Below are 21,821 nucleotides of genomic sequence, written 5' to 3' on the forward strand. Positions count from 1 at the left end.
CATATGACATCACGAGTGGGCGTGTCCTCCTAGATCTGTGCTGGATAGATGAGTAACGTTTGCTTCAGTCCACTGGGTAGGCTGGTAGACTGATCTATCCAGCACAGATCTAGGAGGACACGCCCACTCGTGATGTCATATGGGACTGATTTTCGAAACGGCTTGTAAGGCTAATCACACTCACACCTGGTGGTATAATATGTCCCCTTTAAAAGAGACATTTCATCACCTTTATGCCACAGCAGGAAGACCTCCAACTAATAAGATGTGTTCAAAAGGGAGACATAGATTATTGCTAAGCATCTTTATCCAAATTAAATTGGATTTTTGACGTCAATTTGTCAGCAGTTGGGATTTTGGGACAACCACCGACACAACTTTTCCATCCATGAAGTATTTTTTATTTCTCACCGGGCTGCTAGCGGTGGGAAAAAAACGATCGCGGAGAAGTAGACTGTGAAGTTACCTGCCTGTGTCCGCTGAGAGAACCACGAAGTAACACCACAAAGTGCAGGACAAATCTGTCATAGGTTGTGCACCTCCACCACCCCCACTGGGGTTACCTTCTCAGCAACTAGACCTGAGGATTTGGAGAAGGCTCTTCTCTTGTCTTGTCCTCCCCTGAGTTGGGCTACACACTCCTGCTCACCCCTGCAACACGGCGTGGCTAATCTGAAAAAAAGAATGAGAGAGAGAGAGAGAGAGAGAGAGAGAGAGAGAGAGAGAGAGAGAGAGAGAGAGAGAGAGAGAAATAGGGAGGGGGGAGGGGGGAGGGGGGGGATTTCAATGAGCCAGAAAATGTAATGCATCTGCCCCAGTGGCTTTGATTGGAGTCCATCAACTTTCATATACATGGGAGGATTTAGATGGTGCGGCAGTTGCAGTATCCTACCCCCCATCCCATCCCCCCCACCCCCCCCCCAGCTCCGCCTCCCCGATGCCCTGGGAGGTACACGCTTGTTCTACGACACGAGTTAGCACTCCTGCAAGGACCAGCTCGGGGTCGCTCCCCCCAACCGATGGCCGCTCTCATATTGTCAGCGCTCCGCTGAGTGCACACCAGTGCAAGTGACAATGAAATCCCATAAATAATGCCAATTTCAGGTCATTCATGTCTGAAACACCCCGCACTCTGAGTTATGGTTTATTATTTGATTCACACTCAACTATTTATGTCCGGGACGGAAACACAGTTGAAGAACAGGATGTTAAATGGCTCACGGGGAAGGCGTTTTGCGCAATGACGTTTTCTCGGGTTCATCAAAATAAATATCGGAAGGCTGATTCGTATTTGATTCTTTCGTCAGCGACAGCCTTTATAGTGATTTTAAAGTGACATTTATTCTAATAACCCTTAACATTATTAATGTTCTTACTATTAATGATACCTATATAATGGTACAATTTCATGATAATTACAATAAAATTATATAATAATAATTTTTATAGACTTTAAACCCCAATAATGATACAAGGTAGTTTCTAGCTGTACACTCCTCAGGCGCTGTACAGAAGGGGTACCACATGACGGGAAAGGTTGTGAGCCAGAGCGAAGGGTTCAATGAGTTCAATGCTACGTTATACTGAAACAAAATACTACAGGAAATTGAAATGCCAATTGCTGCAGCTCGGTATTCTGAGACTGTTCTGCGACAACTCTGGGGTGCAGTGATCTTTCCCTTTTGAGGTCAGGTTTATTGTAACAAGGCGCCGCCAGCTACAGAAGCACTACCCTCCTAGCTAGTCGTCGTGCATGTACAATGATTGAATCCTGAAGGCTTCTATGCACATGCTACACACACACACACATACAGAAACACACACAGACACACGCAGGCAAACATATGAGCATGCACAGCACACACAACACGCACACACATACGCACCCACGCACACACACCGAGCACACAGTATAATTCACCAGAAAACAGGATTGAGCAGAAGCTCTTTTGTTTCCTGACGAGATGTGGAGTCGTTGAGGAGCTCTTAAGTAGAAATGTCAGAGTGCACCTCGGGTTCCAGCGAGGACGCTGTTCAGAGATGGGACCTTTTCTTATCCCCCCCCCCCCCCCAAAAAAGAAGATGAGCACGGGGCCGCGGCGCACCGGTGGCCGCACTGGGAAACGCAGGACGTCTTCGCCAGGGTTAAGCATTCAAACATGTAGCGGTCCCAGCAGCTTTGGGCAGAGGGAACAGATTGCTCCAATTACAGTGAGCCTCACGCCCCACAGTCCCCTCTGACACATGCCCCGGCCTATTGGAGTGGACTCGAGGTATGGGGGGGGGGGGGGGGGGGGGGGCTTGTTGCCATGGCGCCCTGGGGGCTCCCCACAACACATCCCAATGCCAATCTGTATTCCGTTTGAACCCGCAGACGTCTCCTTTTAGCCCCGGCTTCTTCTCCTCTCCTTGCGTTCGGCGGGGCTCAGACTCTGGAGTGCCTCCGACCTGCCAATTCAGGTGATTGGCAGTTACTCTTTGAATTTGTGAGGATGGAAAAAAAAGGAAAGAAAAGAATATAGAGAAAAGAAAAAAAAAAGAAATCAATTCTGCAACAGCATCCCTGAGCACATAACTCTGAGGAGAGGTGTGGTGAGTGTGTGTGTGTGTATGTGTGCGTGTGTGTGTGTGTGTGTGTGTGTGTGTGTGTGTGTGTGTGTGTGTGTGTGTGTGTGTGTGTGTGTGTGTGTGTGTGTGTGTGTGTGTGTGTGTGGAGGGGGGGGGGGGTCCGTCCCCTCTTTCCCTCTCCTCTTATTTTCAGCCTCACAGACGTGTTTCTAGATGAAGCCCCAGGTATAGTTAACCAACACCTCTCCTCCCGCTCTGCCTCTCACTTTCTATCCATCTCTCTCTCTCTCTCTCCATCCACCATCCTCCTTCTCTCTATCCGTCTTCCACCTCCCTCTTTCTCTCTATCCATCTCTCTATATCTTTCTCTCTCTCTCTCTCTCTCTCTCTCTCTCTCTCTCCTTCAACCTCCCTTCTTCTCTCTAGCCCCCTTCTCTCTATCTCAATCGTTCTCTGTTCTTTCTTCCTCTTCTCTCTCCATCTGTCTCCCAATGTCTCTCTCTCTCTGTCTTCCATCTCCCTCCTTCTCTCTCTCTCTCTCTCTCTCTCTCTCTCTCTCTCTCTCTATGTCTTCCATCTCCCTCCTTCTCTCTCTCTCCCTCTCTCTCTCTCTCTCTCTCTCTCTCTCTCTCTCTCTCTCTCTCTCTCTCTCCCTCTCTCTCCCTATGTCTCTCTCCCTGAGATCGGCCTAATTGGCAGCGCTGGAAAGAGGCAGTGTGAGGAGTGGAGTAGCATCGGGGAATCGCCCCGTTAATTGAGGGCCCTGTTGAGCGATTGACTAATTGATCAAGGTTCCTTACCCGGGTAGATAATTCAACGCCAGGAAACACCAATAGGGAGGGGCCCTGTCACAGATGATTCATGCGTCTCGGGGAGCAGCAGGAGGGAAGAGGAGGGTGGAGAAGGTAGAGGAGGAGGGTTTGGAGATGAAGGAGGGGGTGGTTGAGGTCCCAGTGGTGTCTTTTGTCTCGTGTGAAGAGGAGAGGGGAAGAGATCAAATCATCAGCACCTCCGCCCCTGTGACTCAGTCAATCCTTGCCCCATCACCCCCTCCTCCCCCCCCCACCCCCACCCCCCGGAAACCTCTTCCACCTCTACATCAGAAAACAAAGGAAAAGAAAGGATAAAAGAGAGGTGAGTCCTGGTGTTGATGGTGTTCACACATGATGCAGTGTTGCACGTCACTATGCTTCCCCTGGATGCCGTAGCCGCGGTCCCCGGGCAGCGCCCCTGCTACAGGGAAGATGTATGGCGCTGCTTTAATGGAGCCATACAGGGGCTCCTAAGTCACAACAGAGATGTCTCCGTCGCACCGAGCGCTGCGGTAATCATGCCCCGGTGTGATTACCGCAGGGATGAGTGACAAGGTTGTAAGTCTTCAACTTAACGGAGAGGGGAGAGACAGGAAGGAAGGAGCCCTCTCGGATCAGAGACACAGAGGGAAAGGGCTTTGTTGAAAGGTACATGCTTGCATGGACTATGGTGTTGTGTGACGCAATGCAATGACCACGGAGACGCTTCGACGCAGTCCTGAACTTTCTTTGGTTCTGCGTCGGATTTGGGTGTGGTTTAGGTCAGCGGACCAATCCAAGACACACACGCCATTAAGAAGCAGGTCATGGGTTAGGCGTCTCGCTCAAGGACGCCATTGCCTATGGGTGGGTGGCAGACAATGGGAACCGAACCCATATCCATCTGACGAGGGGTCAAAGTCCCTGGCCACTGCACTCTCCTTTCTCCTACCCTGGACCAAATAATAGATGAGGTTGTGGTCAGTGTAAGCGCGAGTGGGGGGGGGGTTCTTCCCCTCGCTATAAGGGCCGATGGTAACAGGTTACCCATATCTTCTGTTACCAAAGGGGTTATTTTAAAGTTGCTGTAGATACGATTTCAGAGAAAGAGAGAAACGCACATAAGAGAGCACGATTTCGATACGAAACCCGAAAAAAAAGTCATAGCCGTTTGACTTCCTAATAACAGACGGATGGCTATGCCATTTCTAACAAATTACTGCTCTTAAGTCTTACCTACGGCACCTTTAACAACAAAACACATTACCAAATAATGAGTAGCTACAAAGTTGGGGCTGACTGTTCATTAAGCATAAAAAATATTTTAGGGGTACTGGAGATAAGGATGACTATGAAAAGTGCCTCAGTCATTCCAAACAAACATCTTTAATTACTTTCTGACAAGTGTGCACTGGAGGTGTTATACTCGTTGTCAATTTTAATGAAGGCAGTACACAGCCCTTACTCATAAAATGCTAATGTTACATTATTTTTATTATTATTATTACTATTAGTTTCTCTCCGATTTGTAAAATAAATCTCCTACCGCTGATTACTTTCCCGACCAGACACTTTTGATTTTCTAGTTTTAGATTGGATTGAATTGGATTTTGCACATCAATATTGAAGGACCACCTCAGGAATGATTAGATGTGTTGTTTATTGGATCTGAGAGGTAAAAATAATCATGAGAGCAGGTTTACGGCTGGAGTATTCTGGCTGACACTTTCATTTGTTGTTCCCAAACATTTATGGATCGAATTGTACCACGGTCCTCTCATTGATATTAAAACCAAATGTATTCTCCCTTAGATTTTTTATTTGTTTTCTAGATAAACCACATTAAATTAACTATGGTGCCAATATAACTGATGGTTGAATTTGTGCATGAAGTTAAAGTGGCATACTATCCAAGTATATAGGCTGAACATAATGTCTGAAAAACTGGATATTTACGCCAGTTTTTGCCAGATTTACAGTTAAGATTTTGCTTTAACTTAGCCAAGAATCATCTAACTGTTGTCACACTACATTACATTTCAGTACCCTTGGTACATACATACATCATTCCATTTCAGTATTACATTTTTTTTTCTTTTAGAACAACAAACAAAGAGACAGTTGAATCCAACATGTGGTGGTCTGCATCATGAAAACACTTCAAACAGTTTCCTAGGTAACTGCAGGGTAACCTTATTGACGTAGACTGAGTTTTGGTTGACAAAGAATACCAGTAACAGTGTTAGTACCACATGCCATTTTAACTGTATACTTAAATAAGATATTGTTTGGAAGCAGGCCTACCATAGAAAGGTCAGCTATAAAGGAGGATAAAGATTGGAGATTAGCCTGTTTGGTTCACCAGATTATCACTCTTAGGAAGGACATATTGTGGGTTCAAATCCCTTTCCACACAATTTAACAACCCTAAACTCTGTGTATTTAATTAGTGATATAGCAAGCCTTTTGGCAAATTGCAGCAAGTAGGGGTACATTTACATGCGTGTCATTAATGAGCAGGTAGGGTGTTTGGAACTCTTTCTCCCTGATGACTACAGGTGGAATGCAGGGCAGACATCAGGATTTGAGCCCAGAATCTTTTGGTTTGGAGTCCAACACCTTTAACCACTACTATCCAAAACCTGTACCTACTCAGCACTCCTCAGCAGAGATTTATAATTGTTCATTTCAGAAGGTAAAAGTATCCCCAGACAGCCAAGCAGACCACTAATGTGCATCGTGGCGAATACAGCGGGGAACACTAAATGCAAAGATATGTGACGTCCAACTCATTTTGTTAGATTGCAGATGTAATCAGAGCAAGTCAAAAAAAACGCGAACACAGAAAGTGGATTATGCATCATTACCCATTTGAAGACTGAATCTAATTTGAGTCTCTCAGGCCCCTGGGCGCATTCAAGGAGATGTGTGCCTGCACACCCACACACGTGCATGCGCACACGCACGCGTGTGTCTGCGGGTGTGGGTGTGTGAAAGAGACAGCAGCAGATTGGTGGAGCACGCATTACTTAACTCATCACACCTCACCCTACGACCCTCCATCTTCCCTCTAACAATAGCGGTGTTAAATATGACTACATGCACTGGTTTGACACATACGATGTTGGAATAAATAATGAAGAGATATATTCAACAAGAGGGGTAGATATTTAAGGAAAGAGAGAACTAGATATTAAAGTCATGAATTTGAAAGAGAGACAGAATGAGAGACCAAGGAGACAACCACCCCCCCCCCCCCCCCCCAAAAAAAAACAAATCAAATAGAAACAAAGAAGGAATTGTTTAGGGAGATATAAAGTATGGCTACAGCTAACTTTTTAGGCAGAGAGGTTTCATCATGAGCCGTTGTTGTTCCAATCGTCTGACTGGGCGTATCCTCCCGGTTCCCTCGCTGATTTGCAAAGGCGGTTGTTTGTGACGGAGACAGTGGCTGGCCACAGGTGTCCCTGAGATTATCTATTCTCCAATTCCTCCCCCTTCTCCTCCACTCCTGAAAACAAGGAAAAACATTTAGCCTCCTACATGCTGACACATGACTGCGGCGGATGTCTTTACCCAGAGTGGGAGATGTCCACGTGCGGAACAGAGAGGAGAGAGAAAAAGAGAGAGAGAGAGAGAGAGAGAGAGAGAGAGAGAGAGAGAGAGAGAGAGAGAGAGAGAGAGAGAGAGAGAGAGAGAGAGAGAGAGAGAGAAAAAAAGAAACGAAAAACCACTAGAGAACTGGACTTTCTTTCCACAAGTAAAAGTGACTGCTGACCTAGTTGGAGAATGCTCCCGTACGCCAAGGTCGGACACCTACAGCTTTGATTTATTCTCACCAACTGCCACAAGTCTTTATTCACTCCTTTGGATGAAGCCCTGGTGTTTGTATTGTTTTCCTGTTGAATTCCAGAGCAACGTTCTGATATTTCGTCACTGTTTAACCGGATGTTTGCATCTTCTTTTTTCATGTCGTGTGGTAGAAATTAAGGAGTATATTCTGTGGTGAACCATGATTGTGATGAGATCTGTGTGTCTAATAGTGGAGAAACACACGGGGCCTGGGTGTCTGGGTTCAGAACAGATGGTGCCCCTAAAAAGGAGCAGGACGCTACGGGGATAAGGCATGCTGACCTCAGCCTTGTGTTTTGGGCTATCTTTGTTGACCATTTGTTGTCTATTTGCTGACCATTCAGGTTAAGATGGATTTATGACTGAGTGGAGGCAGACACCTCAAGGAGAAGCTGCTCTGTTTGTGTGTATAAAAAGACGCCGCAGTTTGTGAACGACAGTGACTTTGCAAACTTACTCAGGCTGTTGTCGATGTTGTTGTTTTTCTGCACGATAAAGTCTTTTGTCAATTCTTGCTCCGGACCCCTCGATTTCATTTCTCTCTCTCTCTCTTGAATTAGTCTAAGTGTTTTAAATCTCGATTAATCCACAACATAATTTGGCGTCACGAACAGGATGAAATAGGGACTCGTCAGCTGCCGGGCCAGAGGACGGGACGCGAACGGATCATACGACCAGAGCTCAAGGGTAAGTTGTCTTGCCATATATAGGATAGAGTCGTTTGATCTGTTCTTGCCCCGTCTGAACGCCGAGCAGCAGGTAAAGTGTCTCTTTGATCAAACGAACTAAAATTATAGATAAACGAGCGAGTGAGAGAGACGGGAGCTCCGGAAGAGATTGACGTGTGCGCGCACATATGCCCTAGGCGCTGTGGTTTTAAATGACCAAGACGCATTGTGATTCCCTATTTTGAAACGAGTAAACGAGTTGTTGTTATTTGGTGTTTTGGTGTTTTGTTTAAATAGGTCTTCTGTCAAATCCTGTGGCTGTCTTCTGGAGGAAGGAAGGACAGTGCAGTGTTTTGTTTAAATTGACTTTTTATAAAGTCCTGTGGCTGTTTTCTAGAGGATCGAATTAGTGGGAAAGTTCCAATAGGACAGTAACAGGTCCGCAGGTCGATTGAAGTGCCTGTTGGATGTTTGAGAGAATCTCAGAGAGCTGAGTTGGAATTCATTGCCGTTGATGAATTCATTTTTATTTTAGAGGTCTGTTTGGGATGTCGACTAGTTCCGGTGTTGGCATTTTTGAGAAAGCAGATTCTCGCACTTTTGAATAGATAAGTTTCTTGTCTATTGGAATTCATTGCCGTTGATGAATTCATTTTTATTTTAGAGGTCTGCTTGGGATGTCGACTAGTTCCGGTGTTGGCATTTTTGAGAAAGCAGATTCTCGCACTTTTGAATAGATAAGGTTCTTGATTGGAGTACCGTTTGAGTTGGTATTTTGAAGAGTCTCTTGTTTGTTCGTAATCTGGTCGAGTGTGTATGTGATTAGCCATTATTTTGAAGGAATAGACTGGTTGTGCGAAACATCGATTGAGTGAGTTTCTTTTATTTTGGGCCAATTGAACAGTCTTCTGATCTTGGATCGATTTAGTGAACTCTCTCTCTTTTATTTTGGGCCGATTGAACAGTTTCCTGATCTTGGATCAACTGAGTGAATTTTCTCTTATTTTGGGCCGATTGAACAGCTTTCTGATCTCGGATCGATTGAGTGAATTTTAATTCTGATGTTGGCATTATGAGGGAAAAGGGATTTTATTTTAAGTTCAGGTTGAGTAGCTCAGATTTGGAGTACTTGACTGTTCATGTTTTAATCAAAAGGCCAGTTTCTACGCTCGGTCAACCTTGTATTTGTAATTGATTACAAACAATTCGGACATTTTTCAATATAAGATAAAGAAATTGTATGAACCGGCTTATTGTCTGTATTTAAGTCGTGTTAGGATTAAGTCCTCGGAGGTTTTTACGACCCGGTTCATTTTTTGTTGTTGTTGATTCTGTCATAAATAAATTAGGTGGACAGAGAATAGTTAATTTGTTTAAATTAGTTGATAATCATAAATAAATTAGACGGATAGAGAATAGTTAATTTGTTGAAGTACTGAATAAATGTGTAAATCCTCTTTGACATCACCGCGCTGACTAACTGCACGTGCACGAGCAAACACACAGGGGTCGAGCAGGAGCCTGCAAGGCAGAGTTGGTAATTGGTAGCAGTAAAGTGTTGGGGCCACATTCCAATCTTCAGGAGGGAGACGAGCGCTTGGGGGGAGTTCACGTTTGTAGCTTAGAGATAGTAAAGTATTTAAACTAACTAGTAGAACAAACTCAAATAAATTGTATTAATAAATAGTGTAATTCAGAAAAAATAAATAAGGTAATAAAGTAATAATTAAAAATGGCACCAACAGCGGTAGAAGTTTTGAGCAGAGATAATCCACTCCTCAGAAATGAGATCAAACGAATTTCTGAGAAGTGGGAGAAGCGGACAGTTAAATCAGGTACAATTTGGCCCGCGGGAGGGACTTTTGATCCAATAATGTATCGAGACATGGAGGTAGTAATAAGGAATTACATAGATAACAGAAGTGGAAAAACGGCCTTAGCGAAGAAAGACAGGGAAAGGTTAGTGCTAGCTTTGTTCTTAGAGGAAGGAGAGAGATGGCGAACATTACAGAGAGTGGCGGGAGAAATAATAGCTAATAACAACAAGGCTCAACCATTGCCTCTGAAGGTTGAGCCACCGCTGCACAAATTAGTATCATTGCACCCATTGCTAAAAGGCAACGTAGAATCGAAAGGGGAAGTCACACTAGATGAAGGAGATAATAAATGTAACACACAAGGGAGGGTCAGCTTGTAGCAATCACAAAACAAGCTGATGAGGAACCAGTACTGCAGGTTCTGATAAATTATAGAGGCACGCCAATGATGGCCCACACTGGAGCCACTTACACTTGCGTAGGTCCAAATTATGCCTCTCACCTCACCCTGGCAGGTAAATTCACCAAAACTTTAGGATTCTCGGAACACACGCAGTTAATGCCTATGACAGCTCCAAGGATGAGAATCGGTGAATTCCTATTTTAAGTTGTATATGTGAGTGAGTGAGTGAGTGAGTGAGTGAGTGAGTGAGTGAGTGAGTGAGTGAGTGAGTGAGTAAGAGTTAGCATTGAGTTGAGTTAGAGGGGACAGATGAAGTGATTTGTGAAGAGTGAGACAGAGAAGAGGAAGAGTGTGTAGATTGGCAACGAGAAGTGACGATGAGATTGGAGAAGGCTTTCCGGTTAGAATTTTCTTTGGGGAGATTCATATCTTTCGATGGCCTTTTTAAGATTAATAAATCTAGTTTTGGAGAGTGTCCAAAAAACGAATAAACCAGAAAGGAAAGGAAAGGATTACTGAAAGTGAAAATGGTTATGGAGATTTGTGAAAGCAAAGGAAGTAGATAAAGAGAAGTAAAGAAAGTTAGAGAGAAGGAACGTAAGTAATGAAAAAACCCGCAGGTGGGGGCTGGACAGAGAGACAACAGAGAGAAAGAGATTGAATTTGCATTGTGCCTAATACATGATTTATGCGTTTGGATGTACTCTGTAATTGGTTCCTGTATGTAACCCATGTCCACTGTTTTAGAAAAAACCTAGAACCACCGCTGGGATTGGTGATTCTGTGGCTCTTGGAGACTCTCCATCGCGTCGGAATATCATGTGGTATATATCATTACATCTTGGTACACAGAGCACTGGTGAGACAACGGGTTGGATCAGAGAGAGAAGGTGTTTGGAGAAGGGAGAGGAATGTATAGAAAGCAAAAAGGGCGGATGCGGACCGACCCGGAGGTAATAAATCAGCGGAGAGGTGGCTGGGGTCGTTTAGCTCAGGAGGTAGAGCAGTTGTCTAGTAACCAAAGGGTTGCTGTTTCGATCCCCATCTCTCCTAGCTGAGTGTTGATGTGTCCCTGAGTAAGTTACATGGTGATCACAGGATTTAGGAATAATTATCTAGACTCCAAAACATGAGCAATTAGCGTTAAAAATTGTCTGCACACCACACTCCACAGGAGTCAATGGGTTCAATGGCGCCAGGGTAAAGTGACTCATCAAACGAGGAGCAGACCCAACCCATGGACTCTGCGTGGATAGGTGAATGTTATTTTGGTGCTTGGGCCTGACGAGGTCTGGGTGCCAAGATAACAACACAAATAAAATATTTCCTTCGAGATTATGATAAGTAATAGACAATTTATTAAAAGCAATCTTATAACTTAGAAAAACAATCGGCAATACTTAAAAATTAGATCAAATAAGTATGATAGAACGTTATCCAAATTTCTAATTTAGGTTATACACAATGACAAATGTAATTTAAAATAAATAAGTAAAATAAAATAAGAAAGGGTGTGTGTGAGCCTTTTCTCATGTGTGTGTCAGGGCTGCCGAGGTAGGGGAGAATCCTCTCCTACTCCAAGTGACTGAGTACACAAGGGGATACACAAGCATACTTCAGATAAAACAATATGGTTAATTACTAAATAGAAACAATGTATCAATTCAGTGTTGAATAAACTAGTTAAGATCAACATAGAGGATTTGGGTTTGGTATAGTAGTGAATCAAAATATGGAAAACACTAAATGCAAGCAATAGGTAGAATAAAAGGTATAATTAGGTCGTCCAATTCAAATAGATAGTGAAGGGCAATCGGGTAGTATTATGAAGAGAATTGTGATTTTGAGCAATGGTTAAGACAAAAATGAGTCGCCCAATATTGAAGATGCAAGTTTTAATATTGTGATTTTTGTTTTCTTTCACATCTCCCTAGTAAAGGACAGTAGGTGGGTTGACGCCACATCTGCTGGGAAGGAGTCATACGTGCTATGTTGTCAAATTGGATTCGGAAGTAGTGGGTTTACCTTCAAATGCCACTAATACTGCTGCAACACTTTAATAATTTTAACTCTGATAAATTATCTTTTGTTTTATAGTCGCCCTGATTTGTATTCATTACGCACACATATGGTTGCATAAGGCAGATGCGGCTGATGACTCTGTCTCCATCCCTCCACTTTGCGATCTATACCACCATATAGGTGGGGATTGATCGTATCCCAGGTACGGCATCCTGCAATAAGCCAGTATGGAAGGCTGGTTAGCCAACGACGGGTAAGATCCCACCTTGAAGCCCGGGACAACCTAATTCAGGCACAGTCACGATTACTTGGCAGAGTCACTGTGAGCACTGGCTCACTTGATCATGGAGTGACGGACTGCAACCATCATAGGAAAAGCCGGCTGATGAAAGGTGGAGGGGGAACAGGAGTCAGATATGTCAGCTATGGCAGCAGAAGTGGTCTTGGAACGGGGCATGTCGCGTTTTTATTTTATTTAATTTTTCCTTTGTGGTATAGAAGGCCACTAATGCATGTACGTTTTTTCGGTTTAGTGCATGACTTTGGAACAGCGTGGTTTCAGGCGGCTGATGGTAAACCCACCCATATTGGGCTTTGGATTTGAACATACAGGTTTCGATTTCCCTTCCCAAAAGATTGGTTTCAGTTTGCTGATGCTTAAGGTTACACGTTTCGACGTTGGTTGCACCAACGGCGTTATTAGATTTGCTTATCATTTACTGCGCATGGCTTTGACCATTGCGCAAGGGGGGAGGTATTGAGGAGAATTAGAAAAAATTTGAAAACAAGGTTTTTCTTCACCATACTTGCAAACAATGATTAACATCCAGCTAAATAAGTGTGAAATATTTGAAAAAACAGTGTTCAACAGATGGGTAGAAGCAGTCCCATCAGAAGACCAAAGTGCGGTTACGGTAATCAAGGTTCTGACTAGAGAAGTCATGCCAAGGTTTGGAATTCCGTCACAAATTAGCTCAGGCGACAGAGCAGCGTTTATTCAGAAAACAATCAAACAAGTGATTTAACATCTGCATGTCAAACAAAGATTAGGCTGTGTCTACATTCCTCAAACCACAAGGTATGGTGGAGAGAGGAATCGGACGCTTAAGACAAAGATTAACAAAATTAAATTTGTGTACTAAATTAAAGGACTAATGCACTACGACTGACACTAATGAGTTATCGTATGAAAAACTAACAGAACGACGCATCTAACCCCGCATGAAATGTTTACGGGTCGACCCATGCCTTCATCTGTCATTCGAGGGCCTCACAAAGGACCTCCATTGGAACAATTGGAAACTGAATTAAGACGCTATATGGGACAACTAACTGGCATACACAGGCTTATTTACTAAACAGGAGAAAGACAGAGTTCCAGAGTTGGAGAAGGAGCCACCAAGGGGGGTGGAGCCGGGTGACCACTTGTACATCAGAATCTTCAGGAGAAAGTGGAACAAACAAACCCAGGAGAGAAGGACCATACAAAGTCACCAACGCAACACCAACAGCCATCCAAGTGGAAGGAAGTGCCACGTGGTATCATCTCAACCACTGCACGTGAGGAGTGAGGAGGAGGAGCCAGACGCAGACACACGTGGGGCTGACCAGCTGCCCCAGGACCAGATCCAGTCGAGCCAAGAGATACAGCAGCATGGTGATGCTGAAAACGGAGACCTGTTTCTGATCCTTTACGAGTTGTGCCAGATTCCGCTGGCACAAGCACAGACCCCGAGGAAGGATGAAACCATTGGGGCAACACAAACCTGGAAGGGCCAGGAATTAGGGGGTAGTAGGCCAACTGAAGAGAGCCAGAGAGGAACACAGGATAATCCGGCCCAAAATCATTCAGGACTGGTTGACAACAAAGGGAAAATAGTCTTGTATGCTCAGATACCACCGCAAGACCAAATCAATGACTTTGTGTATACTGTTATGTCGGATGATGAACACCTATGTGCATTAACCCTCCGCCAGAATTATGAACATGCACATAGGAAAGATCGGTGTAAATTACATATCCAATTTGATTCAATGAAATGGTGTCTAAAAGTAACGTCAGGAAGAACATGGGACTACAACGGAAATTATCAATTGAACGTGAGAGAATTCATATTTTTTAAAGCAGTGTCAGACAGAACGTTTAATTTCACATTAGAAGCAGAAGATCCTTGTGTAATCAAAAATAAACTATGGCGACAAGGATCTTTACATCAACATCCATGTCTCTTGAAGAGACTCTTGTAGAACGAACAACTGTTAAGCATTGGTCGCCGCTCTACAGCGTTTGAATTTTGCTTAGAAGAACGGACACAGCAGGAGTATGATATAGAGGTCAATTTAAATAGAACACGAACAGAAGGTATTCCATATCAGAAAAAGTATGTTATATGTTCAATGAAATGTTTTCTGCTGTTAGGATCGAGTCAACATAACAAATATCTTGAAGATAAATATGACGGAATGCCATGGAATGTAATCATGAAAAGATGCCGAGAATTTGATATAACTCTATCACAAGAAATAGGCGAAGTAACACGACCAACACAAACCAATTTTCAAATTGAAGGATTAGAATGCTTTCAAAATGACGAAGGAAACGGAAATGCCAGCAATGTAGGTAGTATAACAGAGGAACAATGTAACATAATTTGGAATGTCACGCTATTCGATATAGACGGGAAACTAATGTTATGTCAGCCACCTGCGATTAAAAATGTTCAGCTTTTACTAGGCTCTCAGCAGAAGTCTAGAGAGAACTACATGTCAATACTGTGGAGTGATGGAGCATTCGTGAGCCAGGACAGAGTGGCTTGGCAGAACAGACAGGCGTTAGATTGGCTTCTAGCAGAAAAGGGGGGAGTTTGTGCTCTTATAGGTGAAATGGGTTGTACCTTCATTCCAAATAACACTGCCCCAGATGGATCATTCACACTTGCGATGAACAACCTAGAGGAGTCGGGTGACTGGGAGAGGATGCTCTATGGGGAGATAGATTGGAGTGAATCTAGAGAGGAGACCGAACTGTGAGAATCTGACATCAGAAGGAGGTCCTATTTTCTTAACTGGCGACCTCTCCATGTGAACCACAACCATTTCGGACAGTTTGAACAAATGGACATTGGACTAATGGGTTTCAGGGCTGGTGGCTGCAAACAGAAGCAACAACCACGATGCCCAAACCCCCCACGTTTATATAGTATACCGGTACATGACGATAATCAGAGCTATCCAAGTCTATGCAAGCTTGTTGACAATCTTAGTTTTTTAATTTCTATTATTTACTCATTTTTTGAAATGTCATTTTTCTGAGTTTCATATTTTTTGTCATATATTCTGAAATGCTAATTTTCAATGCATGCTGAAAATACTATGTTATGTGTGAATTCTAGTTAAACATTTGATAGATCTTTTTGCCTTAAACAGGTTTAAAATCCTGAGAATTATACAGGTTGAGATTCCTGAACATGCTTAAAGGTTTTTAATGATGATCAAATGTAGTGCAAAATATGGCCTAAACGACTGTTATGTTTTTGTTGTGATCTTATCTTACAAAAAAGGGGGGATGTGTGGTAGAAATTAAGGAGTATATTCTGTGGTGAACCATGATTGTGATGAGATCTGTGTGTCTAATAGTGGAGAAACACACGGGGCCTGGGTGTCTGGGTTCAGAACAGATGGTGCCCCTAAAAAGGAGCAGGACGCTACGGGGATAAGGCATGCTGACCTCAGCCTTGTGTTTTGGGCTATCTTTGTTGACCATTTGTTGTCTATTTGCTGACCATTCAGGTTAAGATGGATTTATGACTGAGTGGAGGCAGACACCTCAAGGAGAAGCTGCTCTGTTTGTGTGTATAAAAAGACGCCGCAGTTTGTGAACGACAGTGACTTTGCAAACTTACTCAGGCTGTTGTCGATGTTGTTGTTTTTCTGCACGATAAAGTCTTTTGTCAATTCTTGCTCCGGACCCCTCGATTTCATTTCTCTCTCTCTCTCTTGAATTAGTCTAAGTGTTTTAAATCTCGATTAATCCACAACAGTCGTGATTTGTATTACATTTACTTGGCCTATATGTGGGCCTAGTACCCTTAAATATTAAAGGCTTATCTTTGAGTTGGGTCTGCTGAATGTTTATATTACTAGGGTTATTTTAACGATGCACATGAAAACAATAAAGCAACAGATGGGTGGGATATTATTCTTCGTGGTTTAGAAAATATCAAGTGGATTCTGATTAGAATATGCATAACCACAGCCAATGTGATATGTAAGAAAAAAACGGGTGAAAATAATTCACCAGAACTTCAGAGACGGATTGTCTTGTCTACTACAGTTTATAAAATATGCATGCCGAGCTGGCTTCTTCCGTGTTTCGAGTCATTATGAAGATAGTTTTCCTCTTCCAGTTTCACACATTCTTGTCCTAATTACACGCCCACACTGAGCACTGGGAAGCTCAGCATTTATACATCAGGATGAAAATACTGTGGCAAATGAACACTGTTTCACAATTTGTTTGTGTACAGCGTGGCTGTAATAGCAGGTGAGCGGTTCAGTGCCCCAACACTGCTCTCTGCTGGCCTGTGACCTTCCTTTTTTACAAAGTGACCTTCAGGAAGTCATCAGAATGAATCATGTTGGGTTGGATTTTTTAATAAAAGATATCGTTCTAAGAAGCCCAACCAAAAAATAGGTCTTTTTTTTAATGAGGCTATGAGATCTTTTTAACCACTAGCCTTAATAAACAACGAAAAGCAAATCATAATTCAGAGATAGAAGGTAACATTGAAGCAACCATTAACGTTAGCAAATATGTGTCACTCGTTGAATTTCTCTCTGATTTTGATTAAAGGCAAAATAACAATTTCAGTCGATGCGGTAAATCTACGCTCAAACAGAAATAGCAGAGAATAGGTGGGCAGGATGTGGCTCCTATTCAATGTATCAAAGGTGGTGCTGGCACCAAATATGTGTCATAACGATTTTATTTGGTCATGCGGCTTCTACCTTCCGCGGCCACAGAGCCCCTAAGGATGACCATCACAGTACCTGGGAAGAATTATTTTGCATGTGGGAAGCGCTCTCGCTCTCTCTCTCTCTCTCTCTCTCTCGCTCTCTTCCTCTCTCTCTCTCTATTTCTCTCGGTATTCATCTTCACCACGCTTATAACTTTACATTAGAGAGAGCGCGAGATCAAAGGGGAGTACCATCTCCGTACCACTTGTAGCCAATAGACAATTTTCCACAGTTCACAGCAGAATAGGTGAATGTCACTTTGAATCTCGAGTCTCACTGCAGCGTTATTACATTGAGTTGGTCATTACTACAAATGTTAAAAAGCTGTTATTCTTCAAAGGCCATGAGGAAAATCCAGCAGACGATATGATATTTTACTTGCAGACAAAATAATTGTATTGCCGCTGAAGGCATAACTAGATATGCTTTCTTTAAGATGAGAAGGGATGTACTTCATTAATCCCAGACAGGAAATGCAGATGTCACGGCAGGAAGAACAGGACAGCAAGAGAATTAAAAAAAGTAGAAGACAAAACCATTAAAATAACGAGTGAAACAACTGCATAAAATAAATACGTTGCCATCGCAGAAGTATGAGAACTCCATCCACTTGTTGCAGAACCCAGTGTCCTTGGGCACGTCAATGAACTGTCCCATACATCATCATCGCTCAAACGAGTATCAACCAGTGAGGAGAAAAAACAAAACAACAAACAAACCCCCCCCCCCCCCCCCCCCCACTGCTGTCTACCCCTGAAACAGATGTTTGCACTCCAATTAAAGGGAGCTAGCAGGTGCCACCTGCTAGCTCCCCCCAACCCAACTGTAGCCCTCCACCTGGCCACAATCAGCGACAGAACCCACTGCCGCTGGACGAGCGCCATGGCTGGGAACCCGCAGCAGGCCTGCTCAGGGAGGGAACGCATGGCTGTCTCCGAGGCCATGGACCGGGTGTGAGAGCCTGGTGGAGGAGGAGGTGGTGGTGGTGGTGGTGGTGGTGGTGGTGGTGGTGGTGGTGGTGGTGGTGGTGGTGGTGGTGGAGGAGCAGCTGGTGGTGGGAGGGGTGGTGTTGGTCGTTGTGTAGGAGATGGTGGTGGTGGAGAAGATGGTGGGGGCTGGTGTTGGAGGAGGTGGGTGGAGGAGTTGGTGGTTGTGGTGGAGGAGGAAGTGGTGGTGGGGGGGTGGTGTTGGAGGAGGTGGAGGAGTTGGTGGGTCGGGTAGTGGGGGTGGTGGAGGAGGTGGTTATGCGAGCGGTGATGGTGGTGCTGCTGGTGGTGGGGCTGGGGGAGTAAGTGGTGGTGGTGGTGGTGGTGGTGGAGAAGGGTTGCGGGGGAGGTGGTATTGGAAAGAGGTGTCGGAGGAGTCGGGATCGTCGGTAGTGGCAGTCATGGAGGTGGTGGGGTTGTGTCTTTTGACGGACCCCTGGAATTGTTTAGTCATCTCTGGCTGTTCTCACAGCCGGGTTGGGCAGAGGGTCAGAGGAGGACGGATGGTTGGATGGATCGGGGTGGGGATGGAGGTGAGGGCAGGGGGGGGGGGGGGGTGGCGGCGGCGGTGGAGGCAACATCTGCGAAACCGACCTGCGATGCGGACCCCCGATCATGTCTGGGCCGAGATCCGGGTGTGCCCAGGATAATTGACTGTGGAAGTCTCCCCCACCTCCTTCCCCGCCCCCCCCCCCCTCCCCCATACGGGCCGTAAAGGCAGCTTGTTTCAGACCTCCTCGTGATTTCACAGGACATTTAACTTTACACCTCTCGTTTGTTACATCTTTGGGGTATTTTGGAGTGGCCATTACAGGTATGTAACAGCCCTTAACCTCTTATGGGTTTTATGCATGCATAAATTACCTCTGAGACAAACTGCTTGGTGATAAAACATTGTCGCTGGGAGTTTGGGGGCTCTGCGGCTGGGAGTGCGTGGGTGGGTGCCTGTGTCTGTGTGTGTATATGAGTATATGTGTACGTGTGTGTGCGTGCTCTTCGGAGTACCGTAGGTAAGTGTAGGCCCAAAGCATATGTGTGTCAGCTGCGCATGTATGTGTGTGTGTGTGTGTGTGTGTGTGTGTGTGTGTGTGTGTGTGTGTGTGTGTGTGTGTGTGTGTGTGTGTGTGTGTGTGTGTGTGTGTGTGTGTGTGTGTGTGTCAGTGCATGTGCACACTCACTCCTCACACGTCTCAGAATATCTCTGACCGTCTTTCCAAAGTTGCTTCAGGAATGCCAGAATGACTCATTACACACGCGCACCTTACTCCTGTCATCCCCATTGACAAAAAAAAAAAACGTGCCAAACATTATTTATCAATCGCAACCCGCGTCGCAGCGAGCAGCAGGGTGGCGCGCCCAGGTATGGAGCCCGAGCTCAACATGGGTTTGACTGGCTGCGGCGCAACTCTCTCGCAAACACATTCTTTTTCGCGTCGACAATAGATTAATTTCATGAGTCAACAGACTACGACTGGTGGTTGGTGTAGAGCTTAACGGTGTTTAATTGGATTCTGATCCGTAGCGATACCACCCCAGGGCTGTTTCCATCTTTTATTTCTGCAGCACCTGGAGCGTAATAGGGGCTGATTGCATCCCACCTTCCCCCCCTCCTCTCCACACAACTCCACATACCTCCATGCTGGTCCCTGAGTGGTTATGCCTCTGCAGGCATGCCCCCCTCCCTATGGGGATGCTGTGGTGGTGGTGGTGGTCCTGACTGTCACGCTCGGCTCCGCCGTGCCCCCCCGACGCCCAGCTCCAGCTCACGGGGGGAACCCCGAACGTGTGACACGTTTGTGACGCGCACCTTAGGGGGCCAACAGTAAATAAGATTATGATGGTGATAATAATGGTGATACATACTACGTCTACTACTGCTACGACTACTGCTATCAAATCAGACTACTACTATCCTACTGATACTACTTATAATCATGATAATAGTCATAATCATAACCATTATTGATCAAATATTTGATGGCAAACACAGTTTCCAAATATGTTGATCAATCTGAAGCAAATACACAAAACAATGTAAAAAAAAAGATTTACAAATCAAACTAATTAATTCTAACTATTTTCAAATATCATGCATATTCATATTTCAGGTCATTTTCATTTCTTGTTCCATTTTCACAGCGTCATCCCCCCCCCCCCCCCCCCCCCCGCCTTCCTGCTCCATAAATCCCGGAAAGGTCATGACCCCCTGCTGGAAAAGATTCGGGAGGACGGCCAGCGCATGGTGTTGACAGCACGGGGATCAACAGCATCGCTGCTTCCATGACCTTCAATGAGCCTTCACACCCTATTTCAACAAGCAGAGTGATACACATCTGAATAATGCATTCTCTCTCCTCTCTCCTGGTATACCTCTCAATCTCTCTCTCTCTCTCTCTCTATCCTCTCTCTTCATATACCTCTCTCTCTCTCTCTCTCTCTCTCTCTCTCTCTCCTCTCTCCTCATAGACCTCTCTCTCTCTCTCTCTCTCTCCTCTCTCCTGGTAGACCTCTCTCTCTCACTCCTCTCACTCTCTCCTTGTAGTCCTCTCTCTCTCCTCTCTTGTGGTAGACCTCTCCCTCTCTCGCACTCTGTCTCTATCTCTCCAGCTCACTCTCGCTATCTCCTGGTGGACCTCTCTCTCTCTTTCTATCTCTCTCTAGCTGTCTCTCTCTCTCTGTGTCTCTCTCATGTACTACCACAGCCAAGCCCTGAGAAAAAACATGATGACAGCTACTTCAAAAAGTCTCCCACTGCTCCCAAACACAATAACACGTGAACACCTTGCAGGCCTGCCCGCCTGCGAGGCCACATGAGGCCCGCGCGCCCCTTCTATTTCCACCTCCCTATCTCCTCCCCTAGAGATAGAACGCTCGCCATGGGGAAACTCTTAAATCGTGTTTATCAAATGGCTTTTCATGAGAATTAATTGCTAGCATTCAATAATAGAATGTTAATTAAAGCCGTGCGGACATGCTGTAGTGTCTTTCTATACAACAAAAAGGAGTCGGTGCTGGTTATACATAACTGTAGTTGGCTATTTCCGTTGCTTGTTGAAAAACAAAGAAATAAAGTATTTTATCTTATTTGGTAAAGACAATTATAATTGGGAAAGTTCATTGATAAGTGAAGAAGCTGGCTTTGTGAGAGGTGCGCATCTCCACAAGCAGTAGCACTACATGGACAATGAAAGGTCCCTCTACATGGTTAAAACATTCGCAGCGACGAGAACAAAAGCTCCCAAAGATGACTCAAATATATTGGGCTGTGACAGTCGTCGTATGTTAAAGATGCTAGAGTGAGCCATGGAAGAGTTCCTCTCATGTTTATTGGTCTTACCAAAGTTCCGTTGTTAATTGACGAAAATTGTGTCCCTTGAGTGTCACGCCTCAAATTGTGTTGACTATTTGGAAAGTGTTTCAGCAGTAATAGCTTGGAAAATAGGCTAGAACATGTTGTTAAGCCTATTTTCCAGCCTTTAACGAAGGATTGTGTTGTTTATTTTAAAAACATCCACCATAATCACGTACGCTATTTGATTATTTATGTCTTTCGATTGGGACTAACTTCGAATAATTTCAAACTGAATGAGTGACTATTTCGGTGGAGCCTGCAGACCACTCCGCTGCAGACTATCTGTACGTGCGCGCGCCGCAGTCCACGACCGCGCCCACAACACAGAGCACACGCGCATAGATTC

General features: G+C 44.6%; 1 long non-coding RNA gene across 1 annotated transcript; it reads right to left on the minus strand.

The window, feature by feature from the left end:
- Nucleotides 1-204: 204 nt before the first annotated feature.
- On the minus strand, nt 205-21,736 carry LOC132447455 (uncharacterized). Its single transcript, XR_009523082.1, has 4 exons — nt 21,461-21,736; nt 19,756-19,930; nt 6,695-6,870; nt 205-672 (listed from the first exon to the last, which is right to left on the minus strand). It is a non-coding gene; the product is annotated as an uncharacterized LOC132447455 (long non-coding RNA).
- Between the last annotated feature and the right edge of the window lie 85 nt (nt 21,737-21,821).

Source organism: Gadus macrocephalus, chromosome 2 (genome assembly GCF_031168955.1).
Source record: "Gadus macrocephalus chromosome 2, ASM3116895v1".
NCBI classification, from domain to species: Eukaryota; Metazoa; Chordata; class Actinopteri; order Gadiformes; family Gadidae; genus Gadus; species Gadus macrocephalus.